Source organism: Schistocerca serialis, chromosome 8, assembly GCF_023864345.2.
Source record: "Schistocerca serialis cubense isolate TAMUIC-IGC-003099 chromosome 8, iqSchSeri2.2, whole genome shotgun sequence".
NCBI lineage: Eukaryota > Metazoa > Arthropoda > Insecta > Orthoptera > Acrididae > Schistocerca > Schistocerca serialis.
The window spans coordinates 149344008-149369136 of record NC_064645.1 but is presented as its reverse complement, the minus strand read 5'-3'; the positions used below and the strand labels follow the sequence as shown (position 1 = coordinate 149369136).

Genomic DNA, 25129 nt, shown 5'->3' with positions numbered 1-25129 from the left:
CGAAACTGAGATGATATTTAAATGCTGACAGGCCATATCACGAAAAGCATTTCCGAAAAATAGGATTTTTTCCAGAAGAGTACTCTTCTTTGATATCACAGTCACAATTCGTAATTTAAAACCAGCAATCGAAGAACATGCTCATACTAACACGTACCGAGCCTCAACACCTCATCTTCACCGTCGTCATTACCATCTTCATCGCCAGCATGGCTACTATCATGAACATCGTCAGCATAATCAAAAGGATTAGGCACGTTAAGACTGTGCCATCTCCATGATTTCGAAATTGATCTGCGCAAATTTTCGGTGCTCTCTCGGACTCAGATTCCGTCTAGCTGACTGAAGTCATAACCAAGACAATGTGAAGTACGGTAAATAACCACGTCGACCCCACATAGGTAATGCGCGTCGGCCAAAGAAGAAAAGATGTTTGGTTTGGTTTGCGAGGCTCTCAACTGCGCGGCCATCAGCGCCCGTACAAAGTCCCAATTTTTACACAGTCCAGTTTTTACACAGTCCATTCTAGCCACTGTCACGAATGATGATGATGATATGATGAGGACAACACAAATACCCAGTCTCCCGACCGGAATCGAACCCGGGATCCTGTGATCCAGAGGCAGCAAAAGAAGAATGCATGTCTCTTAGATTTATATACATATATTTGAAAATTATGTGCTTCATAATAACTACAGATTTAAGGAGTAACAATGTAAATAACCATATTTGAATTTTGTTATGATTATTTCGTTGGCTGCAGAAAATAACTTCATTTTTCGTAGCTCAGTAGATCTGTGTTCTCTCAGGACGCCTGACATATAACTTGTAGATAATGGTAGTGAGTTCCGAAACCGGTCGTGGTGGAGACCGCATCACCATGCCTCACAAGCTGGAAAAGGAGTTAATTAATTTAGCTGCCATCAATTACGCACAGGCAAGAGGATAGTCCCCTCTAGCTTTCAATACAGCAGCCAGTCACAAGGCAAGTAATTACTGCTGGCGCAGTTTTCCACAGCGGCTGCATCAAGGTATCAGAACATGCCGTGGTTGCCTCATTCCACCCAGTGACGCCTGCTATTGTACCCTCCTTAGACCAAGGATATAGCACTCCGTCTTCAGGCCATCCGACCGCCGTATCATCAGCTGAGGAAGCGGATAGGAGGGGCGTGTGGTCCGCACACCGCTCTCCCGGTCATTATGATGGTTGTCTGTGACCGGAGTCGCTACTATTCTGTCAAGTAGATCCTCAATTGTCATGAAGAGGCTGAGTGCACCCCGAAAAATGGCAACAGCGCATAGCGGCCCAGATGGTCACCCATCCCAGTGCCGGCCACGCCCAACAGTGCTTAACTTCGGTGATCTGACGGGAACCGTTGTATCCACTGCGGCAAGGCCGTTGCCCCCCCAATGATATAAGGACGAACAAAAAGTGCTCAAACCTTTTTATTGATAAGAAACTTGATTGACAGGTAGTTCATCCTTGTAGGAGTGTATGAAAACAATTTCAGACCAAATGAGACACACCTGTCGCAGTAAAGGACACCGAAATAATCGCATCGCATTGAAATAATCGCCCCCTCTGGTGGCAACGTAGGCGTGTATTGTCGCGTATACAAGATCATACGGGTGCCGAGCAGCATCCTGCTACAGATTGTCCCAAGTACCTCGCTGGAACTCAGCAATGATTCTTGCAGACCCTGAATACCAGTAAGTTTCAACCATGTCTCATACGCGTTCCATAGGCGAGAGATCTGGTGATCTTGTTGCCCGTGGCAGTTGTACACCCCAAAGAGAACGTTGTCACAGCGGCCGCATATGAATGTGCGCTGTGTTAATGAAAAAGTGCATCACCTTCCTGTCAAATAAATGGCAGTACCACAGTGATAAAAACCTATCCAAGGTAAGGGCCACTGTTCACTTTATGTTACGGATACACCAGATGCGACTGCGACTTGTAATTGATACCCGCCCCTCCCCCTCCCCCCCCCTCCACCAATAAAGCCTGCGGTGGTTGGACTTAATGTGTCGTGGGGGAGTACTCAATAACAGGCCGCTCACCGGGTTTACGCAGTACGACTGTACATTGCATCACCTGCATACTGTGAAAACCTACTCTCACCACTGAAGGAAACATAGTGTTATTCCACTGTCCATTTGACTCTTTCACGGCATCAGATAACCATACTTGACGTTATTGGGGTAATCGTTGGTATCCTGGCCGAAGAAATTGGTCTGTGCGTTTCCACAGGCTGAAATCAGCGACAAAGCACTGGTGCATTGTGGCCAACACGTGCAGCAACCCGTCGATGCGTCTATCCGGCTTCTCAAAAACCCATTGGGATCCCCTTCAAATGGTACACGCTGTTCTACAGTGGCACGTACCAGGGATAGGCAAAATAATGTGAACAGTGGTAGTAATAGGATGGTTGTGTGTGACGGTCATCAACGCAGTTGCGGCGCGTGTCCCGCTCGGCTGTGCATGTCCAGTACGAACTACGCCTCAGTGCAGGTTGTTTACGAGTAGTGCACACTTCCCATTTGCATTCAGAGGACGAGGTCGACGTGAAATGAAAGACCTAACAGAGTTTCAAAGAGGGCAGATTTTGGTGGCCTGGTTAGCTGGAGCATCATTAACCCAGCCAGGCAACTTATTGAATGTTTCAAGAGCAACAATGGTCACGACAGCCTACACGAAATGTGGAAAGACATTATCGTGTAAACGTAATAGCGGGCGCAAAAAATGACAGAGATCGTCATACACTAACACGAATTTTGTCAAAGTAACACAAAACTACGGTTGCTATAGTGACTACAGAGTTCAATAGCCATCTTAGAGACCCCACATCTATCGACATTGTTCGCCGAGAACTCCATAAAGCGAAGATTAATGAGCTGCTATACAAAAACCATTAGTGTGGACAACCTACGCACAGAGGCTTACAACATGGTGTCAGGAGCATAGATCCTCGACTGCTGATCAGTGAAAACACGTCATATGGTCTGACGAGTCCACATGCGTGACACATGCCGCATCTTGACTCAAGCTTCATCTAAGAGGACCAACTTTAACATCACCTTAGCTGAAAGAAATGCTCTATAAGAACTGAGAGGAGACCAAGACATCGTCATCTTACCTGCTGACAAAGGAAATGCTACTGTGCTTCTTCACGCACACAATATAACATAAGGTATACAAACTGCTCGACGATCCTGCATATAGTAAATTAAAAAGTGATCCGACGGGTAGGATCCAGAGGAAAACTGTGGAACCCATCAGGGAGAGCTCGTTTCCAGCGAAAGTCGCTAAGGGTTTGCGTCAGCAGGCTGCTAGACTCTACGGCCTACCCAAGATTCATAAGAATGTGGTGCCTATCCGTCCCATTGTAAGTAACATAGGAGCACCTACTTATTTTTTTGCCAAATACCTGACATCACTATTGGGACCTCTCGTAAGCAAGTATGACCATCACATTCGAAACTCCGAAGATTTCATAGGTCTCCTGAAAACCCTTAGATTGCAATCACCTGATCTGTTAGTAAGTTTCGATGTTGTGTCTTTATTTACAAAGGTGCCTTTGTAGGACTCTTAGGAGCTCATTAGCAACAGGTTTGAGGAGGACATAGTAGCATTATTCAAACACGTGCTTACTTCAACATACTTCTTATTTGAATACCAATATTTTGACAGTCAGCTGAATCGAGCTGCAGACCGCACATACCCCTATCTCTGCAGTGCTTAAGGCAGAAACAAACACCTAAATACCAATATGTGATGGAGGGCAGAAACCAGAGTTTCTCTCATTGCGTGAAGTGGAGCAGAGAGTTACATTCTTTCTGTTTTATAACGGAAATCAAGCATTGATTATGACAATTGGACCGCCTGTTTCTTTACTACTACGCATGTAGTAGTACATCTAACCTAATTTCTACGAAATTCCCAATACTAATGCATTGGTTACCGCTTTCAACATTTGGCCATGTGAAATGGCTACAATTTGAAACATTGTATTGACAGTTATTTCCTTCTACAAGCGACAGAATTACAGTTCTTCAGTAAACTCCTGTTTTTGACCCATTATGAGTCACTCAGCAAACCGCATTCATAGGGGTAGAAGACAAAATATCAGTGTGGTATGGAGCATTTCGATTTCTGCCTTCCTCTTTTTTTCGTTCGGTTCTTAGCACGCTGGAGATTAAAAAATTGATGGCACAGCATAAGCCTTCAGTATATTCCTGATACTAATGACCCGAGGGTGAAACAGTTTTGGGAGAAAATTGGGTATAGCTTAGGCTTACAATTTTCATTTTTCAAAGCAAAATTTGAAACTAGTCTCCCTACTTCATTAGTAGATTCCTCACTTGATGCGTTTCGGATTTATTTCCATCATCATTTATCTGTTACTTCAGCAAATACTTTGCACTTAATACCTCAAAAAAACTCACAACATATTTTTAAGAAAATGGTATTAAATACCTTTATCATTCAATTCAAATATTGATACACAAATAAAAACTCTGAAGCCCACGGTAACGGCTTGGCAACGAAATAATTCCATAGTTTCAGGCTATGAATTCACTGACTTATTCTCAATAACTGTGTTCCCAAATTTGGTGGTATTTTATAAAAACGTTGCCTGTGGGAACGAAATGACGCTCCATTTCAAGCAACTTTAGGTGAAACCAAACACTACACAAGGTTTCGCCATTGTAATAGAGAACCATTTACTAGAAGTACGACGATCAGGCCTCATCCCACATTGTGACGTCGTAGTCTATTTGTGTAGCCTTACTCTATTCAGGTACAATCTATAGCAATAATGCAATTGGTCAGAGAAGCAGAAATGTTACAAAACGCTCTTAATAAATAAATAAACAAATAAAAAGGACGCCTCACGAAAGATTGAGCCGAGTGAGACGGAAAGCGGTAGATGTGATGAACATGTACAGACATATAAATGATGACAATTCCAGAATAATTGGTTGATTTATGCAAGAGAAACAGTTTCACAATCTGAGTAACAGCTTCACAAGTAGAGAAAGTTGAACAACTCTGGCCCTTGGCATTGATTGGTACAGTTGTTGGATGTTCTCCTGAGAGATATCGTGCCAAGTTCTAGGCAATTGGCACGTTATATCGTCAAAATCCTCAATAAGGGATAGATCCGGTGATCTTTCTGGTCGTGGTAGTGTTTGATAAGCATAGAGCCAAGCAGCAGAAATTCGTAGCGTGTGCAGGCGGGCATTACGTTGCGGAATTGTAAGCCCAGGATGGATTTCCATGAAGGGCATCAAAATGGAGCGTAGAATATCCTCGACATACTGCTGTGCTGCAAGGTTAACGAGGATAACAACCAAAAGGGTCATACTATGAAGAGAAGTGGCATCCGAGGCCACCACTGTTGGGCGATAGTCATGTTGGTATCCAACCATTGTCAGGGGCGTGCTCCAGCAAGTCTTCGCTGATCGTCTGGTCTATATTCGAAGAGGGACTCATTTAGGAGCGGGACTCGTCACTGAAGACAATTCTACCTCAGTCAAAGCAGTTGCAGGCCGAGGAATGGTCTGGAGACGCCCTGGACAGCAGTGGGATACCAGGCTGACAGTCGCCCACTATACGCACCGACAACCAGGGCTGTTTGTCTGGTATGCCATTTCTTTTCACAGTTGGACCCCTTCGGCTGTCAACCACGGCATCCTTACAGCACAGCAGTACTCCGACTATATTCTATGCTCCGTTTCGTTGCCCTACATGGCAAGCCATGTCTGGCTTACATTTCAGCAAGATAGTGCACATGTAAACACTGCGAGAGTTTCTACTGCTTGTCTTCGTGTTTGCCAAACTGTACCTTGACCAGCAAGGTCGCCAGATCTCTCCCCATTTGAGAACGGTTGGAGCATTATGGACAGGGCCCTCTAATCGACTTGGGATTATGACTACCAAACGCGTCAATTGGGCAGAATTTGGCACTGTACCCCTGAGGAGGACATGCAACAACTGTTATCAGTCAATACCAACACGAACAAATGCTCGCACGAGGGCAAAGGTGGAACCTACACTTTACTTACTTGCTCAATTTGTGAAGCTTTTTCTCTTGAACATCTCAATCAGTTTTCCTGAAATTGTAATCATTTGTTTGTCTCTACATGCACGTAACATCTACTAATTTCGGTCCTGTTTCTATAAATCCTTGATCGTACATCCGGTTTTCTTTTTTTTTGTCTTCGCATTATTATGAACATTCAGATGCCATAAAGTGAAGGGGAAGCCTTCTGCTTCCACTTATCACGCCGTACTGTATGGGCTTGCTGTTGCAGGCGGACCGGCTGCAGTTTTCTGCGTTCAGCTGTGACTGGCCACAGGCAGACGAGTCGTTCTGCAGATCGCTACGCATCTTCATGCTGCAGGCGGCGCGCCCGCTTAGCGTGAGGGTCGGAAAACTCGTCGAGCTGTCCAGGAACTCATTCCTGCAGGTACCTGCTTCCAACACATGTAGTCTTAAGTGCTCATTTCCACGTTCTTTTCAGCCCGTGGCAAGAGTCGGAGGAGGTCCGAGGCGTTCCACGGTAGTGACTAAACAACCCCCTCCCCCCCTAAACTACCCCCCTCCCCCCCCCCCCCCAGATTGCAGCTGCATGTTGCTTGGACCCGAAGGAAGGTATACAGGATGTAATGGGTAAGATTGTAGATATTTTTATTCGTGGTTGCGAATGGTGTACTGAACAATATTACATCAGTATTTATGTAATTTTCATACTAATCATTGTGGCCATTTCAACTCACATGTTTTTGGGCTGGTGAGTACCTCCAGCCACATGTGGAAAGAGCAGGCCATTGATGTTTATTTTCCCCTGGAGAGCAGGGTAAATGTTTAAGTGTGGAGGTGTTGACGCGGACCTATTAGTCTACACTGACAGGTAATATGACCACGCAGAAAACATCTGATCTTAAAGTTTGTCACATGACTGTGGGAAGACTGCTCGATGCAAAGGTAAAATGGCCAACAAACTGATGCGTGTGCATATCAAGGTATCATATACAAAAATATCTGAAGGTATACCTTTTACACACTTTATATTCCTGCACGAAAGCGCACACAATAATACACTAATACTGCGACAGAAGATGAACAGTTCACTAAGACATGGGACTTCTAGAGGTGAAGAAATTTGCAACTCTGCACTTCATAGCTTATAACACTACCGCCTGCCATTTTTGAACAGAAGTTACGTCACCTCAAGTGGGTAACACTCAGCCACTCGCTATAATGCCGATCTCTCCCCAAGTAATTATCACGCCTTTGGTCGCCTAGAAAACGCCTTGCAGAGTCTACGATTCCTATAGGACGAGGATGTGCAGCACGCAGTTACGGACTTCTTCAAGCAGCAGGACACGTTACTTTACCAATCCGATATCTGCAACGTGGTGCGTCGGTGGTAAGAGTGCCACAGTGTTCCTGACAATTTCTTCCGACTGGCTTACCGATTCTCGACCTTAGGGCCTTCGAACTTTTTTATCACCCCTTATATTACACCCATCTGACATTAGTTATGAGACACGATCACAACAAACAAAATTAGTACATGGTCTTAAGATTCTGGAGCGTATCTAAATAATGGGAGATGTTCCAGTCTATTGCTCTGTTTTCTGAGTAAATTTGCCGATAATTAACGTCCAGAAGCCAAAATAGACAGCGACGCCTGTATAGTCTGAATTTTTTCATAATAATTTTTACATTTAAAAAATAAAGTGAGATTTCCTTGAAAGTAACGACATATTAAATCTGTAGTGATTAAATTTACTGTCATGAAATTACGTGGTCGTATAAGGTAAACGTGTTATATTGTCCTCCCTCACCCCCCCCCCCCCCTTTTCCATCGCAGCCGAGGCAAATATATCTTCAGAATCCTCTCCAATTTTAAGTGGCTAAGGCTCTTGTAGATTACAAACATATTTCATCTGTATTAGTTCTATTGTCTGTACCTTGCATAGAAAATGACCACGATAAACATATTAGAGTGCTCCGTGTGTCACTTCCATCTTAACTCGTGAGTTAATGCCGAAACTTTAAACAAAATAACAGTTAAATATAAATACGTACTTCGATAACTCCAGTCGAGGTTGAAACGTGCAGCAACTGCCTTTTTCTGTGCGGCACGCTCTAAACGGTAGATGCAACGTACCTGCAAGCAAAACAACATTTATAAGTAAGATACTGAAAGGCTACGAGAAAGCTGCACAGTGTTTACCCAAATGAACCCATAGTCAGGCTCGATTCTTGTGGAGCTCCTCCGGCTCGTGTTTTCAACTGTTTAGTGTAGCTTCTGGTAAACCTTCCGGGACCACGACCTTACATCCCGGAAGGTTTAGCAGAAGATATGTCATCCGGTCGTGAAAGCCTTCATACTATGTTTAGTGTAGCTTTAGGAAAGGTTTATATACTACTCATGAAATAACTCTCAGCTTTGATTTATAGATTTTTGAGGAGGTCAGTATATCTTCGAAACCACGATTAAAAATTATTTCTGTGAATGAATGTAGCCGATCGTATTGTGTACTAGCTGAGAAACAAGGCATTGCTCCAGTATTTATTTATAGCTGTGCCTGCGGCTTCATACATGTGGAATTTACATTTGGCTTATAAAGTTTCTTTGAATACAACTTTTGAAATAGTGTGATTAGGGTCATGTACGAAGAGCTTGTTTGCTTCATTAACATGGGTGATATCGAAGTACAGCTGACTCTGTGAAAACCAACTGACACTAAGATCCATGGGCGTAACACACAGCATTTGGCTTTGTGCTTTGTTTATGATCATGACATAACATGAGTTCACCGGGAACTGTATACGTTCAAAGTGAAATGATATATTATTATGAATTCACGGCATTTGGTGTACGAAAGCTCACTTGCTTTTGCCACTTTCTATCAAAACTACCGCTTCTATGGTGTTATGTTTGAGAGGAGTAACTTAACGCCTTTGTGAGTGAAGGGTTCTGAGGAGCGAGATAATGCACGAAGCTCTCTTTCGGAGTTACGTCACACCACAAGGAGTTTCTAGAGAGCGCGTTAAAGTCTGACGTTCTGGAACTGCAGTTGGTCTCGCTTCGTGATCTTCATTGGATTCGTCAGACCACGTAGTCCCCATAAGGCTTTTAGCCATTCCGGTGTATCCAGAAAGGCTCGACCCTTCTCCGGACATTTTTATTCATGAACAAAACGAAATCAGAATGAAATGAGTAGGCACACAAACACAATGCAAATTTAATAAATTCGTTTTTCATGACGGAGAATATAAATAAAACCTGTCGAAAGAAACAACGCAGTGTCGTTAAGCTTTTAATACACAAAATGAAATCATTAAATCCATACATCCTAGCCAAAGAAATTCAGTGTTAGTTTCTAATGGTAAAGATAAGATTACAATGTTTAATCTGTCACCGATGTAAGATTCCGAAAATACACATGTCACTGAGTTAAAAAAAACTTACAGCACTATCTATTCATTGTTTGTCATCCTAAAATACTAACAGTACCATCTATTAGTTCTTTAGTGTACTATGCTGTGATGATTAAACATCTGAAGTACTAAGCTATGCAGGAGATATTAGGCAAAATTTTACATTGCAATATCTATATTTCCATGTTTCGATTTTGATAAAAATAAAGCCTGTATGTTTCGCCAAGCTGCGCTCAGTTTATCTATGAAAATGCAATGAAACTCATCTAGTATTTTTGGATATTAGCGTGTTAAACAGACAGACACAATACTTTTACAGTTGTATTATTCCTACAGTGTAAAGACCTTAGAAACAATATTAATAGTAAACTCAACCTTTTTGACGTCATCGCAATTACTTATAACGGTGTTTTAACTAGAGGAAGGTCTGCGATTACAGAGTCCGATCTTGATAAGATTTAAAAGTGGTGCAAAAACTAGTAACTCGGTGCAGTGTTCAGAATAGAAAAATTCAGCAGTTTACAAAATGTACACATGTAGTATCTGATGACTGTACGACATAATTGGAATCAGTCAATTCTTACAATTACCTACACCTAACAAAACGAGGGGATATCAAGGGGAAGCCGGCCGGTGTGGCCGAGCGGTTCTAGGCACTTCAGTCTGGAACCGCGTGACAGTGAAATGCTCATTTCGAAGAACACACAATGCGGAGTACTAGTAAGTCTTCAGTTGCGCCGCCATCATAAAAGCGTGTGCAAATGAATTTGATCCTAGAGAAACGTCCAGTCAGAGGATTATAGCTGGCCGCTGTGACCGAGCGGTTCTAGGTGCTTCAGTCCGGAACCGCGCTGCTGCTACGGCTGCAGGTTCGAATCCTGCCTAGGTCATGGATGTGTGTGATGTCCTTAGATTAGTCAGGTTTATGTAGTTAAAAGTTCTAGGGGACTGATGTCCCCAGATGTTAAGTCGCTTAGTGCTCAGAGCGTTTTGAATTTGAATCAAGGGGAATGGACATGCAAACTCAGTTGTTGATAAAGCATCAGACTTAAGTTCTTTGGCGGAATACTGGGAAAATTCAATCAGTTTACAAAGGAGATTGCTAGCAAACTTATCCTGCGACCTATAGAATATTTCTGAAATGTCTGGGGCTCGAACGAAATGTGACTAACAGGGCATATTTAGCTCATACACAAAAGAGCTGCACGAATCTCTTAGGGTTGTCTGACAAGTGAGAGGGCGTCGTGAATATGCCCATAATTAATACGATAAGAGATAGACTATTATCTCTCGAAAGCCTGCGTATGAAGTTCCAAACACAGGAATCGAATAAAGAACCTAGCAATATGCTACAGCCACCTACTGTGTCACTGCAGCATGGACAGCGGAAACAGGGTTTGATTTATTATGGATGGCACAGCAGTACTTACGCAATCATTATTATTGCGCTCCAGAAGAAACCCCAATATGTTGTACTTTGGGAAGTATCCTTCGCCATGTATTTCACAGTGTTCAGCAGAGTATAGTTTTCGTTGTAACGAAGTATTTGACTAAAATCATCATGGCACTGGTGACTACGTTTCATACAATGTAGTGTAATATTTGAAAATGTCAAAATTATATTGTGCAACAGATACAGTGAAATGAGTAACACTTTGAATTTAGATCTGTAAAATTCCCAGTGGGTAATTTAGTTTAGGTTCGTCCCGATAAATGGAGTTAACTTCACTGGAAAAAGACTAAGTCTATGTATGACCATCCAATGCTGTTTCGATAGTAAGTAAACCGTGTGTTCAGATGGAAACACATTGATACTGGATATGAAAACCACTCCATTCCGCTGTACAAATTAGCCATGCTGCGAGGTCGTCTTCAGAAAATACATTCCAGTTGCGTGTAAAATGAATGATGTTGCAAGTCGTAACCTAGTAATTTTGCTATGTGGCAGTATTCTATTGGAACTTTTGTTTTTACTGTTGTTGATGTGCTTCCAAGCTTTCAATCTGAAGTATAACTTCTATGTTTCAGCATTGACTAATGCATTTTCTGTTGTTGCAGGCGATGAATTCTTCGTACACATTATTCAACATGCTGTTCAATCTACAGACAGCAGATTAACACAAGAAAATTTCACGCGACGGCTGCATGTGGACCTTTGGCTGATCACAGACCCTGATAGACAGGAAAGATTTCATCTGCCACAAACATAAACTTTCATGTTAGGAAAAACTATTTATTTGCGTTAATGCTCAAGATTAGTACCCTCTTGATTCTGTTGAAACAGTATGGTAGTCACAATACATTATCACAGGAAAATAATCAGTCACACACCATTTCACGAGCCATATTCTTCCTTGTTATAAGACTCATTAGGTGTTACAAGTTGTAACGGTTACTCTTATCGGTCCAATGTTTGCCACTAAATTATGTTGTGACGCTCCTGTCCCATCAGCCGTTTCTATGGCTGCTGACTGCCTAAAGTAAACCAACAAAAATCTACAGATTGCAACGGTAATTCTTAAAGCGCAATTATTGAAACGAAACAACGGATTATTGATTTATATTTACGAACAAACATTTTATCACAGGAGAATAAACAGTCACCCATCATTTGATAGGGCAATCGTTCGGTATTATAAGGCTCCTCAGGTGTTCCAAGTTGTAATGGTTACTCTTATCGGTCCAATGTTGGGCACTAAATTATGTTGTGACGCTCTTATCCTATCAGCCGTTTTAATGGCTGCTGCCTGCTGAAAGTAAACCAACAAAAATCTAATTTGTAGACTTGGAAACAGATTGCAATGGTAATAAGGAAGCACATTTATTGAAACGAAACGATGGATTATTAATTTATATGTATGAACAAATAAATTAAGCAATGGCTCAAAATATCACATAGCCGATAGCCTGTGAAGACGCTATACTAATAAACCAAAACATTATGATCACTAACAGCTGCGAGACGAGTGCTGTCTGGTAACGTTATGGCGGTAAGTAAAGAATACAAGCAGAACAGGATCCAACAGACAGTAAATCTGAGGGTGATACGGGCAGCAAGTGGGGAAATCCACTGAGATAATTAACTCTGAACACAGAATGGAGTATAGGATACGTGCTATCACGCTCGATGTTTACTTTGGTTAAAACTTTCTTTAATGACTTCTTCCTTCCTTCATTCCCTCTCTCCTTCTCTCCTTCCTTCCTTTCTTCCTTTAGTGAAACTTCTGAGTTGAGAGACCGTGGTAGATATATAAAACAGCACCTTGATGTTTCGTCTGCGACCATGGTAGACAGCTACTGTCTTTATCCCAAGATATCTCCTGCACTTAAAGACGAAATGTCAGCGAATAGTGTTGTGCTGCCTGGAACATTTTTTGGTGCGCATGTACCTACCGTATACACACATATTCCATATCCATGTCACAAGAAACGCTTCTTCCTCTCTCCTACGCCATGTCCCTTTCCTTGAAAATTGACCAATAAGAAAACTTTTAAGGATCTTAAGGCTCTCTCCGTGGCCAGTCAGAAAGCTTCTAGGAAAGCATACCTATATTCGGATTTCCCAGTCACGGCCCAGTGTTTTAGCAACTAATAAGATTGTTTTCTGCTTCTTCTTAAGTCACTCCCATAGGGTAATCAGAGTTTCTAAGACAACAGACATATTTAGTTCTTCCAATGAATACCCAGCATTTTACCATTTTTCAACTCCATACTAAACCAATGCTAGGTAGCCAGTAGGAGAATTTTTAAGACAATGGAAGCATCTTTTCCTCTCCTCCAGGCACAATCCAGTGTTCTACGAGCTGTTAAAATGAAACAACCAATCATAGCTTGGCTTTTCTCCAGCCATTAAAACAAAACAGGCAATCCCCATCCTGTCCTCTGTACTTACCACTTCTCAGTGAGCAAAGTACGATCTCCGAACTACACTTCTTGCTACGTACATTTAACTATTTGAATTTTTAAATTGCGTGTATTATTTATCAAAATACGCACAGAATTACTTCTATGACAGTAAAAAACACACACATGCTCGAGTCGTGTAACTTACGGGTTAAACTACACTTGTCTGTGAGTGAAGTTAGATAATCGTACTGCACTCGGTTCAGTCCACAATGTACTTCCAAATTAAGTACTAAAATTTTATTTTTACGTCTATATTGTTCTATAACAGTACACATAGACATGGCTCTCTTATTGGCACTACTGATGCACACTTGCTTTCACAGTGTTATTTTTACATCTAGAAGGTTCATCAAAAATACGTTAAAGGAGTTACTTAGAGTATTTCCAAACCTATTTTATTTACCGAAAAATGTATTGACAATACTGGTCTAATGTAGAGTAATTCCACATCTTTATCATTTATCAAAAATATGTAACCACACACACAACGTTTACATCAATGTTATTTTTACGTCTATAATTTCCGCGAAATACCTAAAGATATTTTCAATATTGGTGTAACTTAAAGCATATCCATTTAAAAAGCGTCTGTATTATGTATAAAAAAAGTCAGCAACACACACAACGTTTATGTTAAATGTCACTATGTAATTTCCGTGTCTAAAATTCATTAAAAATATGTAAATATATCGACAATAATGGTGTATCTTACAGTATTTCAACAGATGACTATATTCCACTACTGTGAAAAAATGTTTACAGTTTCTCCATAATCAACTACTAAAAGAAAAGCATGTTTATCCGCCAACGTCACTTTTTATAATATTTTGGTGCAATAGACCGAAGTAGACAACTTCTAATTGCACCAAAGATGATATATGAACACTAAAAGCTTGGCTTGTGTTACAGATTACGATGGACAAGGTTCCACGCAGAGAGGAAAATTCGGTATCTCACATATTCGATCTCTGTATCAACATATTATTTTCTGTATAAGTTACTAAAATAAGTAAAGATTTCTTCTGTAACAGTACAAAACACACTTGTCACTTGTCGGAACATGCTGAAACAAGTCTATGCAGTAGGAGCCATGAAGGGGACGGGGGAGTTATGTGGAGATTCTGGCGAGTTAGAAGCTAAATGAAACATGTCTACACAATTGGTATGGGGGTAAACATCCTGGCAGGGTGAGTTAAGCAAAATTAAATCTATGTGGGGAGGAATCGAATGAAAATATCTGCTGTTGATTCTACTACTGCTAACAATTTTGATAGAAGGGTCGCCGGATACCACATCATCAATAATTAACACAAAAATAAAGAATTATATCCTATGGCCTGTCAGCTGATAGGAAGCTATCTGATTAGAAGGAAACTTACATCACATGATATATAAGTAGGGCTGATTGCGTTTGTTAATGGATATTCAAGTGATGTGAGGTTAACTAATTATTGAAATAATATCCTGATGAATGCTATTACTGCATATATAGTAACCGAGAACTATACATACGAAGAAAGAATTTAACATTGCGAACGTCTTCATTAAAAAATAACAAGAAATACATGAAGAATCATATTATCTCAGATGCAGGTAATGGACCAGCAGGGTACAGGGAAACACAGTGTAGAAGGGCGTTACTTCCGGAGACCACAACTGACTCAACTTTGAATGATCTGACAGAAACAATTGCATATCATCAAGGTAAGGTTAGACATGCACCAGAATCAGTACATCCAACAGACAAGATGACGATCAAGTCAATGGTAGCTCAAGATTCGCTGTAACGAACGTGAGTACCGAATTGCGAAAGAATGGCTGTGAAACGTCTCAAATTGGCCGAAAGGTGTTTACACTTCACAGGACACCGACCTCGATTAAATACTAACAGTGCAGCGTGAATGCTCACCACACTGGCTGTTTCCTCGTATCTGGAACGAAGTTCAAGAGTCAACCATCCATCTTAGAACCAGGAGCCGCTATCCTCAGTCACACTTTTCTCTATCGCCTCAAGAACGAATGTTCGCTGCGCCGCTCTCCAAAACCGAAAGACTTCTCTACGCTTTCCGAAATCGAATGTCTTTTTTTGTTCGCCCTACAGAACTGAATATCATCTGTACTCGTTCGTTTCACTAAGTCTGGCGTGTCAACAAACATTATTTCTCCAAAATGCACGTCAGCCAACCGTGGTTCGTACTCATTTGTGTCACCTATCAGAAAGGAGGATAAGGCAACTTCCCTTCTCTCGTTATACGAGTCCCAGAAAGCGTCTTAACTCTCCCCACTGTTTTGGTAAACATTCTTGACGTCAGGACGTCTGTCGGACCCCGACAGCTTCCTACTGAATCTGCAAGATGTCAACCATCGACTAACGCCAATATGTCGCCTGGGGGTGTAAAATGATAATTAATTTCTGAGCTGTCTTTTGGGGTTAGTCAGCGAGACTGCAAGGGGCGTGTCTCCAGAGTTCATCAGTAAAGTGCCGTCCATGGTGCATACACGTGGGAACAAGCGTTGATGAACCCGTGCGGGCTCGAAAAGTGACCATGCCAGGCAGTGGTTCTGTTGAGTACCTTAGTTTTCGTTATCCACTAGGAACAACAGGGACATCTTACTGGAAGGAGAGCATGATCCACCTGTTAAATTTGGAATATAAACATCATTTCATACAAACGAAAAATTGTTATTTAATAAGATTTTACTTTCTTGTTCCTTGACTTGTTAAGAGGAGTATTCTGCTGTTCTGCTGTCTGTCTAAAATGTATTAAAAGGTGGTAATTACAAGAGTCACTGCAGATGTTTCTTCTCTGTTCACACTGAGATACTGGTGGAAACCGATGTTAACATACTCTGAAGCAAGGCAGGCGGGTCTCGTTCAAAGTCAAACCAGTGAGACGCGCGGCAGAATCTGTTAATAATCTATCTCTTTCTAATCTGTTTCACATACGGTTTTTACATTAGTGGGATTAGGAGGGAACTGAAGAGTTCCGTCGCAGATTATCGTTTAACAAACATGTAAGCCTAAAGAAAACAATGGCACACTTCTATTCAAGAGGTTGATTGTATTCACAAGCGTTTAGCAAAAAAGCAAAAAAAGTTAAAGGGATTCGTCGTATCTCCCTCACTGCAAGTAAAACGTCGAACTTTATCAACGACAATAAGTAAACACAATCAAAACGCAAATGTACATATTATTTATCTAAAAACTTAAGATTTCTACTGTGACAATATAAAACACACGTGGAAATGCTGTCTTAATTAAACTGTTCTATAACATTTAAATAAATACTTTTGTCTTGCATAGTGGCAGTACTGGTTCAACTTACAGGTTAAGGTGAAGTAGACAATAAAAAATTTTGGTTTATTCTACACTTCAATGAAATCATAATTGTCTGCATTACTTATCAAAGTATGTAAAGATTTGTTCTATGTTATTACAAAACACACATGGATCTTCTGCTAAGATAACTTTCAGCATAAAGTTCAAAAAAATGGTTCAAATGGCTCTGAGCACTATGGGACTCAACTGCTGTGGTCATTAGTCCCCTAGAACTTAGAACTACTTAAACCTAACTAACCTAAGGACATCACACACATCCATGCCCGAGGCAGGATTCGAACCTGCGACCGTAGCAGTTGCACGGTTCCTGACTGCGCGCCTAGAAGCGCGAGACCACCGCGGCCTGCCATAAAGTTCACTTGTCATGTTCTTTAATCGGGTTTCTGCCGGTCATTTGCGTATTTCCTGCATGATATTTCAACTGCGTGACTCGCAGTCTTATTCAGGTGCTGTCTGATAGTGATTCCAGTGTGGAACGAGTCTGGTATTTATGCCTACGTTGTGCTAGGCGTTCCCTCTACGGTGCGCGCCTCGTCTGGCGCTCTGTCTGTGGTGTGCCCGGCCAATAGCAACGGCTGTAGCGTGGGCATAATCACCAGACTCGTTCCACTCTGGAACCGGACATGGGGGTTGCACCCCTCTACCACCATCCACACCCACAAATCCTAAATCCATCCCATCCTCTGTTATGCCAGTCCTGCCTGGATATCTGCCCCCCCACCCCCCCCCCCAAATTCTATAAGTCCCTCCAGATTCTTGAGCGTCATGCACTCCGCCTCGCGTTCTGTATACGCCTCCCGTCCCCCGTGTGGAACCTCTATGACCTCATTCCTTTACTCCATCTGCTCCTACTCCTCGAACTTTCCCAAGGCGGCTTCCATCAACTCTCCCTCCCGGATGATGCCCTCTCTCCCTCCATTTATCCCTCCTATAAACTCTGATCCTCAGCCCCCTCCTTTCCTCCGTCCTTTCCCTGGGCTCCCTCTTCCCCCCCTCCATCCTGTTTTCTCCACGCCAAACCTCGCCCTACCTCTCTTCTCCTCCCTCCTGTGTCCTTTTGTATTCCCCTCCTCTGTCTTCCCCACTCCCTGTCGCGTCTGCCCATCACCTCCCACCACTTGTATGGGTCCTCATCCTCCATTGGCTCCTTTCCCCCCTCCCCTCTTCGTTTTTCCGCTCCTTCCCCCTTCTCCTTTTTTATTTTCCCATCATCTGTCCAGTTTCCCACAACCTGCTCTCGGCTGTTGTATGTCATATTTGCCAACTTTTTAGTGCAGTGTTCAAGTGAATGTTCAGTGTTGTTCATCTTTCCAAAGTGTTGGGAACAGAAATCTTGCTGTCGCTGGGTGTGAATTTTATATCTTTTGCGAACGGAAACCAGACTGTCGCCGTGTTTTTTAATTGTCTGTCTGTTATTTTACCTGTCTGCTTCATATGTATTCTAACAGCATCATCGTCCCTTTGTTCTATGTTTGAAGTTCCACGATTTTTTCGTCATGTTACCATTGAAGTCTCCGATTTTATCGCCTGTTTTTATCATTTATTACCTTCATCTTTTTAAAACGAAGTCTGTAGGCTGAAGAGCGGCATACTAAGCTGTTACCAGCCCACCCCCTTCGGGGGGAATCGAAACTCAATAAAGAAAAAAAAAAACACTCTGGTATCTTGTTACTGACTCGCTGCGGACCACGTCGCTGCTGCTCGCTGCTGCTCTCGCTCGCTGCGCCAACATGCCTGGACGCGGGAAGGGAAGACGAGGATAACAAGTAGACGCGATCGTCAGCCACCTGGGCCAAGCGCTCGGGCTCGACGGCAAGCAGAAGAGGCAGAAGCCTGTACAGTGCTTTCGCTGTCAGAAGCTGGGGCACTTCGCCGCGGATTGCACCGGCGTTTAAAGTGTGCAAAGCCGCATCTCTCACGCGAGTGCACGAAGCCTAGGGAAGCCATCCCAACTGTGTCGGCGCACACTCCGCCAACTACCGTGGCTGTAGTTAAGAGCTGTAGCCGCGGGAAGGGGCGGCACACACGCCGACGGCGAATCACCGCTCAAGACGAGGTGGCAATGGACCACGCCCTGCCCGAACAACATGCCATCGCCACTTCCGCCGGTGTTGGCGCGAGTGGAGGGCCGTGCTGCTGCAGTCCCGACAGCATTCGCAAGATCGATGATGCTGTCGCCAACGCTCTCAAACCTGCCATGACAGAGGAGAGGGCTGCACTTCGGGCTGAGGCGGACGAGGTGCGCCTTCAGCTCGCACCACTCCGCGAGTCGCTGGCCTGCAAGTCTCACAAGGGGCGAGATATTACGACCGCCACCATCGCCACGCAGACGGACGCTCTCCCGTCCCCTGCGGTAACGAGGGCGCTGTGGGGGGGGATGCTCATGGAGGTGGCGACAGAAATGTTTGGCCCCACCTCGAAAGGGGAGGGCGTACAGAAACAACATTCAGAGCCAGTTCCGCCAGCAACGTGGGGTGACGTGGCCAAAGACAACGAACTGGCTGCCCGCCCTCCCGAGAACAAAGCGGAACAATCGCTGCTGGGAGATGAAGTAATAACTGCTGCGCCCGGCCAAGAACAGTGTGCAGAAGAGGTAGTCAATACGCAGCCAGCAGAGGAAGAGATGACCGCGCCAGGACTGCTGAAGATGGTCGCGAAATCATTGCGTGACAAGACGTACGCGCACCACACTACCTACCCTTTCACCGATTCCAATGTTCCTCAACCTCCTCTGCCCCACAAACCTCTGATCGCCGTCGTTCCTAAGAGGGACATGGATCTCATAAACCGCTTCCCTGTCTTTATGTCTTTACCGATTACGACTTCATCGCATTATCGCTGGTATAGCAAGAGTCAAGCAGAAGAAGAAGAACAAACATTGTTCTTCCTCGCACCGCTAGTTCCCTAGCACCCACAGTATTTTATCCTGTCGAGCTCAGACAAGTCTTAGTCAATCCTTTTAATCCACAGAAATAATTTTTATCTTATCCTTGTGGAGTAAATGTCAACTGATAAACACTCAGATATTGTAGAAGACCTGAGAGGAGGTTGTCAATACCAGAGAACAGAGAGAGAGAGCAGAGAGAGAGAGAGAGAGAGAGAGAGAGAGAGAGAGAGAGACACTGGAATCAGTATCGGACAGCACCTGAAGAAGACTGCGAGTCACGAAGTTGAAATATCGTGTAAAAACCCGATTAATCAACATGACAACTCCTCGCCGGGAAAGCCTGAAGAATTACAATAAAGTTCACTTGTTTTCGACAGTACTTCAACCTTCGTATCACACATTAATTAGCAGATAGCCCCCTCAAAACGAAATTGTAACATATTACCCCATACATCGCCATTTTATAGACAAGTCTTTTTTTCTCTGCATAGTCAATGGAAATTGCTTTTAACTTGGTTGCCATGTTACCATACAGTATCACCAATAACAAAAACATCTGTACTACTGGGAGCTAAATCATGGTCAGAGAGACCTGGATGGTAGGTGGTCAGAGAGAACACAGGATAAGCTTAAGATTGTGGATGAGGCCATAAACAGTTACTGTGAGTTGTACAAAAAAACTAAACTTTCTTTTTCTAGGAACCTCTTATTTACGCACTGGCTTTAAAGATGACAATTTAACAATACGGCTGAAGGCTTAGTTAAAGAAAACGTGAGATGCTTTCTGGGCTGAAGGACCAAAAACACATAGCAAACACAAGAATGGCTGAAGGCCCAGCTCAGAAATGAATTTTTTTTAAAAATGGAATAAAACAATTAATGGCTGAAGGCCTACACTACACATCTGAGTGACAGCTATAATTAAGCCACATTAATAACAATGTTTCCTAAGCGAGAAAATTTCCATTTAAACTTACAAAGAATGGCCGAAGCCTGATTAACTTATTGCACACTGAAGGCCACAAACAAATTTGAAACAACGGCTGAATGCCTGAACAACAAGTCAGATAAATAATTTAGAATAAACATCTTACTTCTGATAAAAAATTTCCTTTAGAGAATACACTCGGCTGAAGGCCTTATTAAGGGTTTCACGCAAATCCTCGGCTGAAGGCCACACATAACACATGGAACAACTAACGGCTTCGGGTCTGGACTACAAACAATTTCAGATAGAACAATTTCTAAGAATAAAGAAATTTGCCTAAAACAATCAATGCTCAAAACTTTAATTTAACACGGCTGAAGGCCTTTTTGTTAAAAACAACTGAATTAATATAGGATCAAAGCCCTCGCACAGTGCTTTAACTACAATGAAAATCACGATTTCAAACGAACAGAACAGTTGTTGCTCAGAAGTGTTCCAAGGGTCAGCCTGGAAAGGTAGCTCAAACGTAAGGTGAGGTGATACAGGCAGCCAAGAGTTGAAGTTAGGTAATCAGATGGCAACCCAAACTAGGTACAGCCCAAGGACCAACCAATTTAACCAACTCCCTTCCGTTTGATCAACGGCAAAACGATGGAGACTATCAGCCTTGGACGAGAATATGAACAGCACTAAGCATCCAGAAATTGGCGTCTAAAGACAGCCAGGGAAACAATAACCACTCTAACCAAATATGAACCAAACAACTTAAAAGTCTGTCAAATTACAAGCCATGCTGGACAGCAACAACACGACGAGGAAAAGGCACACTGCCTACAAACTACGCGAAACGACCAGGGCAGTAACCAGAGCGTTAACGGCCACAGGGCAGAAAATACCGCTGGTGCACTTCACTGGTAAGTAACAGTCAATTTAATAATTAATCACAACATAGGAAGACGGCTGCAAGATTTCGATGACTCCAACACATCATACGGTGCTGCTAGCCCTAACGGCCAAGGGGGCAACAAGCCACAAATGAACGAAGAGATGTCACAATAGTTGAGGTTTCATAGTAGATTAACTGATCACTCAACTTCAGCGTCCAGGTTCGGTGGACAACGAACTTTTCGCTCTTGCAGCTTGCGCCACACGATCCGACAGCGCGAAGCACACTGCCAGCAGTCCCGGCCTGCCCTCGCGCTGCAGACACTTGCTTGCTGCTGGCTCTCAACCGACTCACTGCCACACACAGAGAGAGCATTAATTATAACTGCTCTGTCCAACTACACAAGCTACACACGGTTCGGCGAAAACACTTCCATAAACAACTCGAACAATACTAAAACCAGTGACTCTGGAATAACCAGGACGAATCACAAATCGACACGCACAGAGAATCCAGGAACGGTCGGCGAGCAAATACACGTCGTCCGATAAGACGACAGACCGAACGAGCAATCAAGGTCGTTCCACTCAAGTGATGTGTATCGGCAACGGTTGGGCGAGTCATAGCTGTCCGGACCTCTCTGCTGCTGCGTCCAGACTCTCTTCGGACGCACGCCGACCCAGAGACACTGGCTCGGTCCCAACCATGCAGAGGAAACACTTGGCCATTGGCCACCCGACATCTATGCACAAGCATCCCGCAAGGTTTTTTTTTTTTTGGTCATCAGTCTACTGACTGGTTTGATTCGGCCCGCCACGAATTCCTTTCCTGTACTAACCTCTTCATCTCAGAGTAGCAACCTACGTCCTCAATTATTTGCTTCACGTATTCCAATCTCTGTCTTACTCTACAGTTTTTGCCCTCTACAGCTCCCTCTAGTACCATGGAAGTCATTCCCTCATGTCTTAGCATATGTCCTATCATCCTGTCCCTTCTCCTTATCAGTGTTTTCCATATGTTCCTTTCCTCTCCGATTCTGCGTAGAACCTCCTCATTCCTTACCTTATCAGTCCACCTAATTTTCAACGTTCGGCTATAGCACCGCATCTCAAATGCTTCGATTCTCTTCTGTTCCGGTTTTCCCACAGTCCATGTTTCACTACAACGCTGTACTCCAGACGTACATCCGCAGAAATTTCTTCCTCAAATTAAGGCCGGTATTTCATATTAGTAGACTTCTCTTGGCCAGAAATGCCTTTTTTGCCATAGCGAGTGTGCTTTTGATGTCCTCCTTGCTCCGTCCGTCATTGGTTATTTTACTGCCTATGTAGCAGAATTCCTTAACTTCATTGACTTCGTCACCATCAATCCTGATGTGAAGTTTCTCGCTGTTCTCATTTCTACTACTTCTCATTACCTTCGTCTTTCTCCGATGACCAACTAAAGGAGCCCGGAAATGGTCGGGCGAGTACTCGCTGTCTAGGCCTCACTGGTGCGCAATCCCGACTGAACTCCCGACACACGACGACCCGGAAATACTAGCGGTCACTTCAAAGATAGTAAGACAGTGTTCTTATCGATAAGCACTGCTGCTGCCACTCACTGGCAGGCAAGCCAGCAACTCAGTGACGCCAGTAAATCGAGTAAGAAACGAGACGGCAATACAGGAAAGACAAGATCTCAAGCAATAAGCAGCACGAACACGAGCCGCGCACGGTTCAGTCAGTTGACATTCTGAGTTGAATTACCAGTTGTGGTGATTATCTGTTAACGTGTGTCTGCTGACTGCCATTACCCTTCATTGATGGCGACCACCTTTATCCCAAATGCATCATTTGGTTACCGATAAATATCAATGATTCCATTACCGAAAAAACAAGGAACCAAGAAATGCAGCGAGCACAGGACAATCAGCCAGCCTCATTTCACATGCAGCCAAAGTGATGTTAAGAATAATTAATAAAAGACTTGAAAAAGTAATAGAGGAGAATCTCGGCCAGGAGCAGTTTGGCTTTAGACGGAATACGCGCACCAGAGATGCAATAGGGCTCCTACGAATCTTGGGGGAAAGGTTTATTGACAAAGGAAGAGACCTATATATGTGCTTCATCGATTTAGAAAAGGCATTTGACAATGTGGTTTGGGACAATCTGGCAACTATTATGAGGAAAAAGAGAGTGGACTGGAAAACCAGAAGACTTATAAACTCATTGTACCTTAATCAAAAAGTTTCAGTTAAAGTGAGAGGAGAAAGTACAAACTGGATCAGACTAGGGAAAGGAGTAAGACAAGGATGCTGTTTATCACCTACTCTTTTCAACCTGTACTTGGAAAATATGATTGACCAATGCTCATTAGATGACAAAGGAGTAGAAATTGGAGGAAGAAGAGTAGGGTGCTTGAGATTTGCTGATGACATGGTCCTTCTAGCCACAGGGGAAAAAGAATTACAGGATTTGGTGGACACCATTGCAACTAACGGAAAAAAATATGGAATGAAAATTAACACAAATAAAACAAAAGTATTGGCAATAGGAGGAAATAAGGAAATAAAAATTGTGCTGAATGGAGAAACACTAGAACAGGTGCAAAATTTTAAGTATCTTGGAAGCAGGATAGACACCGACTGGAAGTGCACCACAGAAATTAAAACAAGGATGGCAATGGCAAAAGAGGCGTTTTATAAGAAAAGGAGAATCCTCTGCAGCGGTCTGGACAGAGAACTCAGAAAGAGACTCATAAAATGTCTCGTATGGAGTGTTCTTCTATATGGCGCTGAAACATGGACTATGAGGAAAAAAGACAGAGAAAGGCTGAAGGCTTTTGAGATCTGGACATGGCGGAAGATGGAAAGAATAAGTTGGATGGACAGAGTAAAAAATGAAGAAGTACTGAGAAGAGTGGGAGAGAAAAGGCAGTAACTAGATGTAATAAAGAGAAGAAAAAGAAATTGGATTGGGCATATATTAAGAAAGAATGACGGACTGATAAAAACCGTTTTAGAAGGTTATGTAGAAGGGAAAAGGAAGCGAGGAAGGAAGAGATTCCAGATACTGGATGACATGATGGACGGTACAACATACAGCAGCCTTAAGAAGGAAGCAATGGATCGCAGAAAATGGAGAGGCAAAAGGACCTGCTAATATAGCAGATAACTGATGATGATGAAATATCAAACAAAGCTATAGCAAATTAATCACTTTTTATATTCTGTTACAGAAAAACATCCAACAAAGATTCAAAAAATTACCTGTTTTTATATTCGACTACAGATAATCACAGTGCACGCTATATAATAATGAATTTCACTGATGAAAGCAGAAATTATAGAAATTTAGAAATGAAACAGGAAAAAAAAGGAATACAGACATCTTAGAATTAGACTGTCAGAAAATGCAAGATGGGAAAGCAGGGATAGCTAGAGAAGCATGAATGACTAGGACAGACATATCCATCACCTATAATAAAATTAAGAGGACTCTGGAGGAAATATAAGAATCTCTATAAATATAAGAAGGGAAAGGTCAAACATGGAAGATATATAAACAAGAGTTGTGGAATGGATCTCATCTCAAACACAATATTATAAAAGAGAACACAAACTGGACGTAAATCAGATAGGAGATATGATGTTGGGACAAGAATTTGTTAGAGAACTGGAAGACCGAATTTGTAACATGGCTTGTGGAGTCAAGTATATTTCGTCAAAGCTACTGAAATT

General features: G+C 42.8%; 1 protein-coding gene and 1 pseudogene across 1 annotated transcript in view; one reads left to right on the top strand and one right to left on the bottom strand.

Annotated features, from left to right (window-relative positions):
* Positions 1–25129, top strand: part of LOC126416692 (uncharacterized) — a 469710-nt gene that overhangs the window by 58188 nt on the left and 386393 nt on the right. The gene's annotated exons all lie outside the window — the stretch shown is intronic.
* LOC126417210 (5S ribosomal RNA) lies at positions 1287–1404 on the bottom strand (annotated as a pseudogene).